This window comes from Vombatus ursinus, unplaced genomic scaffold, assembly GCF_900497805.2.
Source record: "Vombatus ursinus unplaced genomic scaffold, bare-nosed wombat genome assembly UNPS02014945.1, whole genome shotgun sequence".
NCBI lineage: Eukaryota > Metazoa > Chordata > Mammalia > Diprotodontia > Vombatidae > Vombatus > Vombatus ursinus.
Window position 1 is genome coordinate 10,796,011 of NW_020954723.1, and position 15,146 is coordinate 10,811,156.

A 15,146-nucleotide genomic window follows, 5' to 3' on the forward strand; every position below is an offset into this window, starting at 1 on the left:
AGACATTCCCTAATGTTTACTCACTTAGTAAATAGCAGAGGTCCTCTGAAACCCAGGGGACCTGAACCCAGGTCCTTCAATTTCAAATCCAGTACATCATGCTATCTGAGCACTTGTGATAAAGAAATAGGTACTTCTTAGGGAAATAGGAAAGAAATTAAAGACAACTTCTTCACTTTAAGAAATCTTATAATATTTACTAGGACACAATCACTTCCTTGTTCATATAAATGAAGAATCAAAATATTTATATAAATTCAACATAATAGGATCATTTTATATATTTTCTAATACCAAATAATTTTGTATAACAAGTAAAAATCCCTATAATTGTTTCATCAAGCAACCTATGAGGCAAAATTAAATCTGAAGGAACCTTAGAGGTCCTTTAATCCAACGATCACCTCCCACCCATTTTTCCACTGAGGATATTGAGGCCCAGGGTGATAAAATGCTTTGCTGTAATTCAGCACAAGCCAGAATTCATCCCAGGTCATCTAAATCCAAATCTTGCCAAAATCCATTGAACACTTTTTTTTTCTTTCATATAGTTAACACTGTCAAGATGGCTGACAAATTCTAATTATTAAAAATTTAGGTCAAAAAAAAAATCTCACTAGATAATATTTTAAAAAACTACCCTTTGCTGTAATTTTGGGAACCAGATTGGTGGAGTCAGTGTTAAGAAGACACTAATTAGTATGTACATTTGCATGTCTTCCAGAAGGATCAAATATGCAAATGATTCCAAATACTGAGCTATTTTTGTGATACCTACAAATTGTCCTTCCACAGGACAACAAAGAGAATTAGGTACAGGAAGAAAGCTACCTCTAGTATATGGTCACTTTCCAATGAAAAGGATAACATTATTTTCCCAAACAAGAAAACTGAAGAACAGAAATGCAAATTGACTTGCTGAAATCCAGTCAGCAATTTACTGGCAAGACAGGGATTAGACAAGTATGACTTAGTGGTGATCTGTCACTGACCCATTTCACAATTCAAAAGAATTTAAGCAACACAAAATTTATTTAGGGAGATGACGTTTCACATATGCTGCTATACCTATACTATGGTCTACACAATGAATAGATTCTTCCATGATCATTTAACTGCTATTCGCTCACAAAGAAAATAGGAAAGTATTAAATGCTATATTATAGCAGTCCAATGCTGCATAGGTGATGCTAAAGATGTGTAAATAGCAGCTGGTGACTCATCCAATGAAATGACTAAAGTTGTTTTTAGAAGGAAGGGGCAGAGGAAAAGGTGGGGCTGGCTCATGTTTGTTGCTACAGACTATGTAGTCCGTCCCAGGTAACCTATTAACACAATAAGAGCAAAAGGAGCAAAAGACCACCTAGACATCATTTACATTTTCAGTAAGCATTTTCTTCGGAAGGCAGCATTAAATCAATAAAATGATAATCCCAGGAGTCAGAATTGGCTCAATCTTGGAATATTTAAAGTGACTCCAGCACATCAGATTAGAACAAAAGGTAAAAGGAGGCCACACCCTCCACTCCATTACTATGCCTGACCAGCCAGTCCCAACTACCTCCTTATGGCAATGCTAAAAATCCCTGGACAAGGCAAAAGTAACCTTGTTGGACTGTGTTCAATCAGATGAAGTTCAGGCTAAAAGGAAACATTTGGCAATCTTTTATCACCCAGGTATTGTCTTTGAAATGGAAGCTCTCTTATTCTGTGTCCAATTTCTTCTTTAAAGTTTTCATCTTTGTTCTTTTGGCACGTTCATCTGTCTGCTGTTGCAACATTGAAACAAGACAGGCCTTTACAAGATTCCCATGCCTTGACACAGGGGCCTAACTTTAGAATGATGGGGCTGTAGTCAGGAAGAAATCTACTTGCATAAAACCACAGCTAATGTGCTTTCATTTGACGAAACACAAGGGACAGGAAAGAAAGGGAGATTTACACACAAAATCTTCCTGGTTAGTGGATGGGAAGGACAGGCTAAAAGTTGGTAAAGCTATGGTTCAGTGAGCAAACAAAACTAATCAGGAAAAACCTCTGACAGCTGCAGTATCTTTGCAGTAGCCATTTTTGGAAACGCCTGCACGTCAGTGTCTGCTCTAAGTGCCAATTAGAGTGACCAAGATAAGTTCTACTTTTTTTTTTCCAGTCAGCCAGAAATTGGATGACAAAGCAGGTTTCCTGCCCGAAATCTGCATGTGCCCATTTCCTGACATGCAGAGGGAATGTGACCTAGGGTTTTTTTCAATATCGTTTTGAAACCAAAGTCAAACACTGAACTTCCTGATTTGGTGATAAAATAAGTAAATTTAATACAGCAAGGCATCACTGTGTAGCAAGTACAGAACCTGTCTTGCAATCAGGAAGACTTGGATTCAAGTGCCACCTCGGATACATACTGGCTGTGTGTCAACAAGTCATTTAATCTGGCAAGTTAACTGACAGCCAGTTGGCACAGTGGATAAAGCACTAGACATAGTATCAGGAAGACCTGAGTTCAAATGTGACCTCAGACATTTACTGACTCTAGTAAATAAACCTAGACAAGGCCCTTAAATTCTGCCTGAGCTTCCTCATCTATAAAATTCGACTAATAAGAATACCTGTCTCACTGACAGGCATTTGATGGCAGGAAATCCTACACCAGGAATTTTCCACAGTAGTGAAATCACAGGTCCAGAATAAAAATAAAAAGTTAGGTGGTGACTCAGCCCAAGAAGTGGAAGAGAGCCAACAGGCAGAGAGAATCAACTAGTAAAGATGGTAATATGAATAATATGAGTCCATGAGTTTACCTTAATAGTATGACTGAAGAACTACAAAGAATATCAAAAATGCTGAGTTCACCTTGTTTTCAAATATGTAGATTAAGGCAGCAAGTTCTCCTAAACTATTAGGTATCTGGTTTGTATATTGTATAGGCTTTCACATTCCTGTAATTTCAAAAAAGGATTAAGTTGTAAAAATCAGGGCATGATATTGATTCAATTTTGCCTCCATTTTGTCATAGACACTTACCAACCAAAACTTAGTTTTCTGAAAGGTTTTGGTGTTTCTTCCCTAAATAAAGTCAAGAAATTGGAAAACTGAATTTTATATTTATCCTCTGAGCAAAAACACTAATATGTGAAGGATACAGACCCCATTATTCATCTGTTTCTTACCAGAACCACATGGCTCAGTTTCAAAAAATCCAGAGAATCTTCTCTTGGTGGCAGCTGATTAACTCTGAACTCATTTAAGAGGTCAGGTATTGCCCAAACATTTGAGTAGCCACTTTTGAATAATCATTTCAAAGGCAGTAAAATGAGTCTGCTAGATGAAATTTAACCATTTTCAGATAGGACCACTTTGGCCTAGCTAGGATTGTAACAGATGTCCCTGAAGTTCCCAGCCAATTGTCCCAGTCACTAAAACTCACAAAAATTAACTGAAGAATTCAGTGACTTTGGTTGTAGCAACAGAGACAATGTACTGTTAAATAACTTAGAGTCAACACTGCCTCTTTCCAATCTCTACCCCAACCATATGCTCCATGGGCATAAACATTAAAACAGAATACTTCCTCTTCCACCAGAAATGGACTTTTAGCACTTTTATGAAAAATCAATTTTTCCAAAATGCTCTTTTCCTAGCAGTAAGCAGTCTATGATCTCAAAAGACACTGCATAATTTTCCAAATATTATCCAGATCAAATCTGGGCCTTCCTTACAACCTCAGTATCTATAGTGCTCCAACTTAAGACACACACATTTGTATGTACATATGTGTATATATTATATGCAGAGACTAACTTGATCTCTGGATAATTATCTGTGTACTTTGTATTTTTTTTTATCATCTTGGTTTTCTTTTATAGATAGTTATACCAGCCCCTTTTATATTTAATGTAGATTTCACTGAGAAGGTTTTACAGTTTTCCTGGGCATGGTAGAAGACTTTAAGGAAGTAGCACATAATTATTTGTCATTGATGGGTAAGTCATTTGTATGAAGGAAAGAAGGAAATTGAACAAGATCGGCATCAGAGATCCTTTACAACTCTGTTTCTACTAGAATCATCAAATGGAGGTTTGCTAGTCCTATGGCAAAAATGAAATCAAACAGATGGGCACTACAAGTAACCTACAAGCACTCCCATAACAGTATAAGAATGAGTAGAAGGTCTCTAGGATCTTGCAGAGGCCCTCTGTGCTAGATTCACAGAACCAATGGGACGCAGTGGAAAATATAATGAATTTCCAGTCACAGGACCAGGGTGTGAATACCAGCCCTCCCACTTTCCCTACCTGTATGATCTGGACCTGCCTAAGTGGGAATAAAATAGGGGAAATTGGAGTAGATGACCTTTGAGGGCTGTTCCAGCTCTGATCTTATGATTTATATGGTAACTGGAGTTAAGAACTGCACTGGACAAAGGAGGGAGAATACCCAACTTCATTAAATCACAGAACCTTCCAAATATCAAAGTAAAACCATCCTGGTTTAGGGCCTGTGAAGAATCAATCATATCAGTCAGCAGCTCTTTAAACAAATTATTTTACCAAAGCAAGAATCCCAAATACTAGAGGAATGTATTTCATTATAACTAATTGCTCCATTTTGCACGCGTTCCTCATATACCAGCATGCCTTCAACTTGTTTTGTAACTCAAAACACATTCACTTGCCCAACAATTTCAAAAGTATTTGTTTTGTTTTAAAGGAGGAATAGGGGTGGGGAAGCTGTTTCCACTATAAAATGCTTAGGAATAGCTTAGTATTCCCATTCCTAGTTAACAGTTTACTGAGCACTCATTGTCTAAGGGAGGCTGGAGGAACAAAGCATTAATACAGATCCTGCCCAAAGAGATTACAACCATGCAAAGAAAAAAAAAAAGAGGGAGAAGATAGCATTATGAAGAATGGAGAACAGTTTGGAGAACAAACCCACCTCCCTAACCCAAAGGTCAGAAGGAGCCTGAGCTCACACAAACCTGAGGAGGGAAGTTCTCTACTGGCTTTGAAAGAAAAAAAGCAAGCCTTCCCTTACCTTGCATGTTCCCAGGGCAAGGACACAGTACAGCAGTGTTTAAGCATGAGTACAAACATCAGCAGAGAGCCCCATGTCAAGAGTGTAACTAGGGTGGGGCCAATAGTAGTTCCTATACTCTAGTATTCCCTGGGATATGCAGCTGCAGACCAAACACATCAACTCTGACAAGGTTCATAAAGCTGCTTTCAGAGCCTGTGTTAGCTGGCAGCTGCAGAGGCCACTAGCTACTGCATAGTAAGTAATTCTCTGCTTAAACCAGGCAGAAGCCCAGTTTGAACAGAGAATCTGGGAGAGGTGCCGAAAGAGGAATTTCTCCCTTCTGCAGCTCTGGAGGGCATATTGTTATACCCTGCAAAGCTGCACGGGAAGAAAAAAGAATGGTATATTTTATAAGAATGTACCTAAAAAGCTTAACTGCATGTATTAAGCAACTCCCCCCACCTCCAAACAATGATTACAGCTTTAAAAAAAAAAATCATCAAATTAATACAAATGTAAAAAATAGCTTGTAGGGAGGACCTTTAATCCATTCTGAATCTCATATATACACTTACAAATTTCCTTTTGTTCTCAATAATTTCACTCTGGCAATGATTAACTTTTTAAAAATAGGAAGCCCCCTCAAAGTGCTTAAGACCTTGCTTAAGGCCTTCCAAAGCCTTAAGACCTTGTACTTTCATACTCCCCATCCCCCATTCACAAAGGCATCTCCAAGTATTCTACAAATACTCTTCATCCCTTTTTTTTTAAACTGGTGAGATAAGTAGAAAATGAGCTATAGCTATATCTATAGCTATACCATTGCTTAAATAAAAAAAAAATGTTAAAGATAACAAGGAAGTTTAATTGTCTAGCTTGATGAGGCCTCATTAGTCCTGATAACCAATTTCTAACAGTAACCAAGGTTCTCCTGCTAAAATACTCCTTGGGAAATAAATGATCATATTCCCTGAGGGATAAATAAATAAATCATACTGCATAGATAATGACAATCCCTCACTTTACAGGAACCGATCAATAGCAAAGAACTAACTCCAATCACCACTCATTCTTGAAACATCCATATAGCCACTGTCAGGTTTTGATTAGCTTGAATAAAGAAGATTTTTCCTTCTCTCCCCCCTGGCTCCCTATGGGCTCCTTGCTTCCTCTCTCTCTGGAGTGTTCCAATCAGCGTTTGGCACTTTCCTCTCTTGACTGTCCATACTCTCCAGGGAACTTCAGATTGTCCTCTTCCTACTGTAGTTAAGAAAATAACTAAAAGCTGTGACCCTGAATTCCAGCTATGTGTATCCTGGGACATGCTCCGGGCAATCATCCCCACAATATATAGAATGTCAATCCAATCTAGGGAACACCTAGAGATTCAAGAATGAAAGAGTTCTCTTTCTTAAAGGTCATTCCTTGAAATACATCCAGATTTTGTTTGTGGGCCTGTAGCAGTCAGTACCCTAGAGCTAGATGAATTATCCCTATTGATCAACAGTGTTTGTTGATCTATATATAACTCACCAAAGCAACAATTTTCAATGAGATTGAGTCTTCAGTTAATTTTTTATCAAGTGAAATATGTGTATTCCCTCCCCATTTAATAATGCTTCTTACAGGCACTAAAGATAATGTATAAAATTTACCTTAAAAAAAAAGAAGAAGAAAAAGAAAAACCTGTTGTAGGCATTGGGAACTTAAAAACCTTTTAAGGACTTAATATCAATGTTATAACTATAATTATAGAAGTATTAGGAACAAAAGTTTAACCTTCAAAGGTGACTCTATTCCCAACATCTTAATATGTTTACCTTCTACCAATTCTACTGCATGTTTTCTCTCAGGCTGAGTCCTTTTCTATACAGTATTTCATTTATCACAAACATTTCTGTATCTTTTGTGTTTGTTTCTTATCTTAGGTGCAAGAGAAAATAGAATGAATCAAAACCCTAGAGGTTGAGAAGTAGAACAACAGGTTGGAAAATAATGGAACTCTATGATATATTAGTCTGAATTCAGTGCAAACTCTTACCTACCTCATCACTCCACAGATATACCCATTAGGCTTATACTAAACTTTAATATAGCTAGTGATGATATTTGTAGCATTGGTAAAGCAGCCATTATTTAAAAAGGGACTTTAAGAACCACATGGAACTTTTAAGTATCACCAAACAGGAATATAGATATTAAAAAATCAATATATATATATATATTTTAATAATATAAACTCCTAAAATTTATGTATACATATATGCATATATACAAATACATTCACACGTATATGTGGTGTGCTGTCACAGTTTAAGAAGAATCCTGAAAAGCTAAAGTATCCAAGAGGGCCAACAGGATGATGAAGAGTCTTAAGTTTATGCTCTAAGGGGTTAAAGAAACTAGGCAATAGATGGATGTTACAAAGAGGCCAATTCATGCTAAATGTCAGGAAAATACTTCCTAATAGTTAGAGCTGTCCAAAAGTGGAATAGACTATCTCAAGATGCGATAAGTTTCCTCTTTTGGGAGGTCTTTAAACAGTGGCTGGATATTTACTTGTTAGGTTGGCTAGAGTGACCATTCCTTTCATGTATGGGGTGGACTAGATGGCCATTGTGGGTATCTAGGTGGTGAAGTAGATGGAGTGCCAGGCCTGGAGTCAGAAGACTCATCTTCCTAAATTCAAATCTGGTCTCAGACACTCAGTACCTTTGTGACCTTGGATAAGTCATTTAACCCTGTTTGCCTCAGTTTCCTCATCTATTGAACTGGAGAAGGCAATGGCAAACCACTCCAGTATCTTTGCAAAGGAAACCCCAAATGAGATCACAAAGGGTCAGAGACTACTGAAATGACCCAACAACAAAAGATGACCAAGGAGATCCCTTCCAACTCTGAAATTCTATGATTCAGAGTAGCCACATTAATGATATCTCAGAGCAAACAAAGCACCAAAGGAGAAAGCGGAAGCCCTAAGAGGCTATATGACTTACCCAAGGTCACATAGTTTAACAAAGGCAGGGCTCTAGGACCAGTTTCCTTATATAGAATTCCATTTTCTTCCTCCTAGGAAAGGTAACTTGTGATCCTTTAATTTGTCCTGGCTAGATAATTCTATAACCCACTAATAACTTGCAGCTATGTCACCTACAGTCAAGACTTCCTTCTTGCTTCAGAACCGATGACAAAATGGAGAACATAGATCTGAGAATCAATATTCATCAAAATCTCTTTCTTATCATGCCATCCATTTTTATGTATACATGTTTCATGCATGTAACTTGAAGATTAGCTATCTTTTTCTGGTTAATAGAGAACACAGATAACAGAAAGGGATGATCATATCTGCCAAAGCCTAGGGGGAAGGTGGGGAGAGGGAATCTCATTGCAGATTTATAGAAGAAAAATATGCCATCTTTTACTCTCCACTCTCTTGGATTCAGGAAAGGTTCTTTCTAGACTGTCCACTTTGTTTGCTATCTTGCTTCTTCCTCCTTCCTTTTTGATTAAGAAAAAATAGGAAAGAAAAAGGAAAAAAAGGAAGGAAGGCAGGAAGTGAAGAAGGAAGGAAGCAAAGAAGGAAAGACAAAGAAAGAGAGGAAGAAGGAAGAAAAAAGAAAAGTAAAGAAAAAAGAAGGAAGGAAAGAAAGAAAAGAGAAGAGAAAGTCTCTCAATGAAAGTGGCTTTCTACAAAAAGCTTTTCTGTTTTTCTGTGTTTGGGAGGAGAAGAAGAAAAAAAAAAACACCTGATGTTTGCCAAGTGTTGAGGACATGAGTGTGTATGTGCATATGACTGTGTCATTTCTCCATTTTATATGGAAAAACTGCCTTTTTTGGATGAAATGGAAAAAAATTCCATCCTGGAACAAATTTCCAATACTAACATCATTAGGTTACTTATGAATATGAATGACCACAAAGTGAAAAGGGAAAAGCTATGCATCTAGGTAAAAGGTAGAGAAAAATCTCATTTTTCTAAGAGGAGTTTATTGTTTTCCTTTCTTTGGTCACTAAGTGTGCAATCTATTCTTGTCTAGAGGCAACTGGTAGCAGCCATGGATAATAGCACCTGGCTCATTTTTCAGCATAGAAATACACAGTGTAGAATTCCATGGCTTCTGTTGCCTCTAGATGGATGGTAAACTGTCTGACATTCATTTTCAAAGGCTTTATTTCAATTCATTTTGTACCCAAATCTAGTCCCCACACTTTAATATCTTCCTATTGCACTAGGTGGCAGTACTTGAAAGTAGTGAAAACAAGGGCATGGCTTCCAGGGTTTAAATTAACATCGAGGGCTTAACTCTAACAAACTAGAATACCTGTATTGTCCAACAAAGTAAAACAAACAAAAATAAGGACATTGGACTTAAAGCCGTTTGATAATAGATTTGCTGTTCAGCCGTTTCAATCATGGCTGACTTTTTGTGACCCCATTTGGGGTTTTCCTGGCAAAATTAGTGAAGTGGTTTGCCATTTCCTTCTCTAGCTCTTTTTACAGATGAGGAAACTGAGGCAAAGAGGTTTAAGTGACTTACCCAGGGTTACACAGATAGATAGTAAGGATCTGATACCAGATTTTAACTCAAGTCTTCCTGACTCCAGGCCTCTTTCATTAGGTGCCCCACAGACTTAGGGGACAGAGGAACTTTGAAGTCATCTATGCTGGTCTCACACATTTTTATAGAGTAGTGAATGTAGGAACTGCCCTCAGAGGGACTATCTTTTGTCTCTTTTTGTATTCCCAAAACTTAACACAGTTCCTGGCACACAGTGGGTGCTTAACTAAAAAATGTTAAATGCACATAGTGGGTGCTTAATAAATTATAAACATTTATTAAATGAGTGAATGAATTTACTGAAGATTATACTGCTGGTAAATAGTCTTCAGAAATCAAACTGAGGTCCTCTGACTCTAAATTCAATATTTTAAATAATACCATGCTTCTTTTGAATAATACCATGCTCACTAAAGTGAGTGCAATGACCAGAAGGGCCAAGGCCAAACATGGAATACCAGTTCTAGCACTTATTAATTACATAACCATGGGAAGTAAGTTAATTAAACTTTTTGAGTCTCAGTTTCTTCATTAAATAAATGAACAAAGGTGTGCTGGTAAATGTTTAACACCTGGCTCTTCAAAACTTCATCATGTCACACTGGTAAATTTAATCTGCTTTATTAGTATTTTCTTCATCACTTTCTAAAATCTAGATAATGAACAAAACAATGAATTAAGCTCACATTTATATTGTTAACTGATTTCCAAAATATAAATGCTCACATTGAAAATTTAACAATTGACTCTTGAGTCAATAACAGATGGTGCCAGCATACCCTTGAAAATAGGAATAATAATAATAATTACACTACTTACTACACGGTGATTGTGAAGAGTATTCTTTGAAGTTATTATTAAAAATCCCATTGCAGGAATAATGACAATCTTGCATTTATATAAAGTTTGACAATTTATGTGACAGTTTCTTTACAACATCCCCATGGAAAAAAATTCAAGGCAACTTCTAAAAATAGAAGGATAAGCCTCCCCATCTTATAAACATACCCTTGAATTTCAATTCTCATGCCATCTTTGACTTTACCAATGTGTGCCTCTATCAAGAACATGTTATGGCATAGTGGATAGAGCACCGGCCCTGGATTCAGGAGGATCTGAGTTCAAATCCGACCTCAGACACATAACACGAACTAGCTGTGTGACTCTGGGCAAGTCACATAACCCCAATTGCCTCACTCCCCAACCCCCCCCCCCCAAAAAGTGTTCTAATTGGTGGAAGCAGAAAGTCCCTGTGATTTGTACTGGTTTAAAATAAATGTTTCTTATAAATAAACATTACACAAATTAAGACACACCATTAATTTAAACTAAACTCTCCTTAGGTTTGGGAAACAGGTTGTCCTAAAAAATATATGAATGTGTTGTCCAACAGGAGTAAAATATTATGAACATAGAAATGAATATATAAAACTCTGAGAAATCATGATCCAAAATAAAAGAGGGGGAAGCAATTATTTACAGCAAAATGGAGAAAAATCCACAAAAATCTCCCAAACACTGACCCACACCTTCTCTGGCTCATTAATTCCAGCCTAAATTCACTACTGCTGAGAACATCAGGCACTCTGTTCGGCAGACACCCACCTGCTATTTAGCTGAATGTGCCTGGCACCTTGGCATTCTATGGACTCTAATAAAAACCTTGTGTAGAATGTCAGCCTTGGAGTCCAAAGCAAATTCCAGTCATAAACACCTGGGGAGGGAAAAGGAAAGAGGGAGATATCTAAAATTGAAAAATAGAAAGGAAAACATAATTTAAGTCATTTCTGAGTAGCCAAATTCAGACAAACAGTTTTTTTGGATGAATGTTTGTTGGCATCAAAATGTATAAACTTCTCTGGAAACTATCACTTTCATATCTAAGTTAAAGAATATCTCAATGAATTTGGAAGGAAATGAAAACCTAATTACCAACAACCATCCCTATGGTGTGTGTACACTCACACAGGGCTGCTTCAGGGCCTTGCCAGCAAACCTCTGCCCTTGCAGTCTAAAGGTGATTCACGTACAGAAGAACCTCACTGTTTTCTCAGATATACCGTGTTATAGCCCATTGCTAAAATACAATGACATTTAAACATAGCCTGAACTAACATATTAAAGGGATGTTAGTCCAATTTTCTCTTATCCAAATTTTTAGTGGGCTTTACTCCTTGGAACTACTTATTTGCTTAAGAAGTTAATTCCTTACTTAGAAGGCCTGTCCTATTGAGTTCTGACCAGGCTGAAACCCAGCTGAATTAGTGTAAAAGAGCTGTCATTACTATTATATAATCTCATCTTTCTTCTATTTTAAAGTGGAATTTAGAAAGAAATCCCCCTGGGACAGATTGAGATTCTTCTTTTATTCTTTTAGAATCAATGTTCTTCAGACTATTGCACAAGTGAATAAAATGACTTCTTTTTGTAATTTAACAAAAGTATGATATTATCATTATTTATATAACACGTAAATGGATTACATTATTTGATCCCCAAAACAACCTCTTGAGATAGGCATTACCAATATTATCATCCTGTAGTTACAAAATGAGGAAACTGACCGACTATAAAACAGGATACTTTCTCTAACTCTTTGTAGTTTTGCAATAGAAAGACAGGCACAGGAAATGTGACCCTCTAATGAATTTCAGCCTGATTTCCACCAACTGCACATTCCCATACACCCTAGTGCAAATCTCCCACTGACTTCAAAGGGAACTTTCCTGTGTTAGAAGAAGAACATGAGATTTTCTGGACTATGAGAATTTCATTAATATTTGTATTATTGAAGAGAAATTAAGATTCTCTTACAATGGTGGTTCATCTCAAAAAAGAAATTAAACTTGTCTCTCCAAAAGCTATTTTCTATTAGCATGGCTATGTCTGATCAGAAGGTGTAAGACTCAAATTAGAAATGATAGATTTTAACTTGCTCTGATATTTTCAAAAGCATGGATGATATATTCAGAAATTTTAGGTACCAGATTATATAGCAAAAGATCATAGGATCAAAGATTTAGACCTGGAAGGAACCTTAGAGGCCAGCTAGTATCACCCCCTCTTCTCACAGATCAATACAGTGAGGGAGGGTAGTTAAGTAGTTTGCCCAGAATTATATCATTAACATGTTATCTCAGGCAGAGTTTGAACCTAGATTTTCCTGAATCCAAATTCAGTGCCCTTTTCACTGTAATATAACACAATGATACCAAGCAAATATCATTTAGGTCCAATTAATAACACATAGCAAGATGGCAGAATTTCACTTTCAAATAAAACTGAGGCTTTTCTGCATTTGGGACTTCTCTGGAGAATCCTCATCCTCTATCCCATTTTTTGGGGGGAAAAATAGGTCCAAGTGACCTTTCTGTCATTAATAAGTAAATGTATCAGAGTTCATAAAAGAGGCCCTCCATCAAACTCAGTTTTCACCACCTGGGCACAGCATACCTTCTCTGTACATTGTCCCTAGCTTTGAAAGAAGAGGTTGGAGTTATTGCGGGAAGTCACGACTAAGCCTTCTCCTCAGGACGCAGCTATTGATTTACAAGGTGATATGAGGACCACTGTCATTCAGCTATTCATTCTCATTTCAGCATCAATCAGTTATTATCCTCTTTATCACCACCATTATTACTCAAAATGAGATGCTCACATCCGATAATAACCTTTGCAATATGTTTTAAGTTCTCGTGGTTGAGGCTGCAGTGCCAGAGGTTTTATTTCAGCAAAAATCACAGAACCTGCTCTGAAATATTTAAGAGTATTTTGAATGATCACACACCCATCTATTGTGAAAATTACTCATTTAAAACAGCACAATTTAGCGTCCTTATGCAGAGATGACAATGCAAACGGGGCTTGGGAGTCAGGACAAAAACAAAACAAAACAAAACAAAACAAAAAACAAAAAGCAAATCTGGGCCTTTCTCTGATCCTACAATGAAAAATCCTTTCGGAGTACTGCTTGCCTTGTCATTTGCTGAATAAGAGCCAGAGTTTCTCCTCAATTGTCTTGCTCAACTCCTATTGACAATAATGGAAGTTGCACATGCATATTGAGGGCAGGATGTGGTCCTCAGAGACTAATAAAGAGAATGAAACAGAGCATCCTGCCTAGAAAGCAGAATAGCTAAAGGAAAACTCAGCTGCTGGGAATTAATGAAAATCTATGCATTCTCTCTAAAGGCACCAACCAAGAGCTTGCAACTGGAATTCTCCTCTTGATGTATGTACTTAACTCTCTCTAATGTCGATAGGAGTTTTGTAGCTGAATCAGAGAGGGGAAAATAGATCAGTATGTCATTAAAATGAATCATTTCACTGCCTTTCCCCTCATTTTTATACACATTGACAGTATATAAAAATACATTTTAAAAAATCAATTTAGCCTTGTAGTTTTCTACCCCAGAGCAAAAAATTGCCACTGGGAAGATGCAATTCAATAATCTTTGAATAATTATTTAAACAGGGTCAGAGGGATGAAGTTCTCAAGATTAGTGGATCCCAAATGAAAAATCCAAAGAACACTGCACTTCAAAAGCCCCTTATTTGTTTTGAGAATTGTTTCCATTTTATTTTTATCATGTTATTTACTAGAAAGACTGGAATTTAAGAATATCTCCAAGGGCCAAGCTGTGTCAACTGGGAATCTGATGAGCATTTTTATTTCAAAGTAAAATTATCCTATCAGCTTATGATTATTTGTATTTAAAGTGCATTTACACAGATAGGAGAAAGAAAATACCTATTATCAAATAGCTTTTCCTGTCAATTGACAGACTCTGTCCTCCTAAGTGCTGTGACCAGTGCTTCACAATTTAGGACAAATGTCCTGAACTATATTTAGAAGAATAACAATATTTAAGAATATGAACATACACTGAAAGCATAGCCATTCCCTTCCTTCCACCCAACCTCCTGTGGGCATGATGCAAACACTCCTGGGCAACATAGCTAAAATACTTTCAGGGTGTGTCTGCAATGACTTTTTACCACTGCAACAAAAACAATGCACTCAGTTTTAATATAGAGAGCATGATTTATGCGGAGTGTGCCAAACATGCAATTACTTTTAAATATGGGGAGAGCAATGAAATCTGAAATAAGGTTTAGAAACAAAAGGACAAATGACTGGGTAGGTACCTCCTACTCCCCACCCCCACTCTACAAACATACATGCAGCGCTCTGTTTGAACAAGGCTTCGAGCCTGAAGATTAGACAGATTTTAGGAATCAGATTTTCAAAAAACAAGCTTCAGCTCTCTTTGAAAGGACATTACAGGCAAATAATATGATTATTATTTTTTTGAAGACAAAAAGTGTTGAAAGCTTTTAAAAACATGTAAAGGTTTTTAGTTTGCAAGCAATGAATAAAATAACATTAACAATAGCAATGTTTTAGCACTTCATAAATGCAAGTCTGTCTACTGTTGAGAAGTGGATAATTTTAGGTTAATTGTAATGCCTTTGCCTCTTACTGAAGGCTTGGAATTGTGAAAATTAGAATCATGCTAGTCAAAGACTCTGAAAAGTCAGCTGATAAGAGCAAGGAAAAGATAGAAGTTC

General features: G+C 36.9%; 1 protein-coding gene across 5 annotated transcripts in view; it reads right to left on the reverse strand.

Moving 5' to 3' along the window:
• Nucleotides 1-15,146, reverse strand: part of FLRT2 (fibronectin leucine rich transmembrane protein 2) — a 117,263-nt gene that overhangs the window by 47,196 nt on the left and 54,921 nt on the right. For 2 of the 5 annotated variants that reach the window (XM_027844819.1, XM_027844817.1), the window contains exon 2: nt 11,181-11,289. The exons of the other annotated variants lie outside the window; for them this stretch is intronic. The gene's annotated coding sequence lies outside the window, so the exon portion shown is untranslated. The remainder of the gene's footprint in view (nt 1-11,180; nt 11,290-15,146) is intronic. 5 annotated transcript variants of the gene reach the window in all.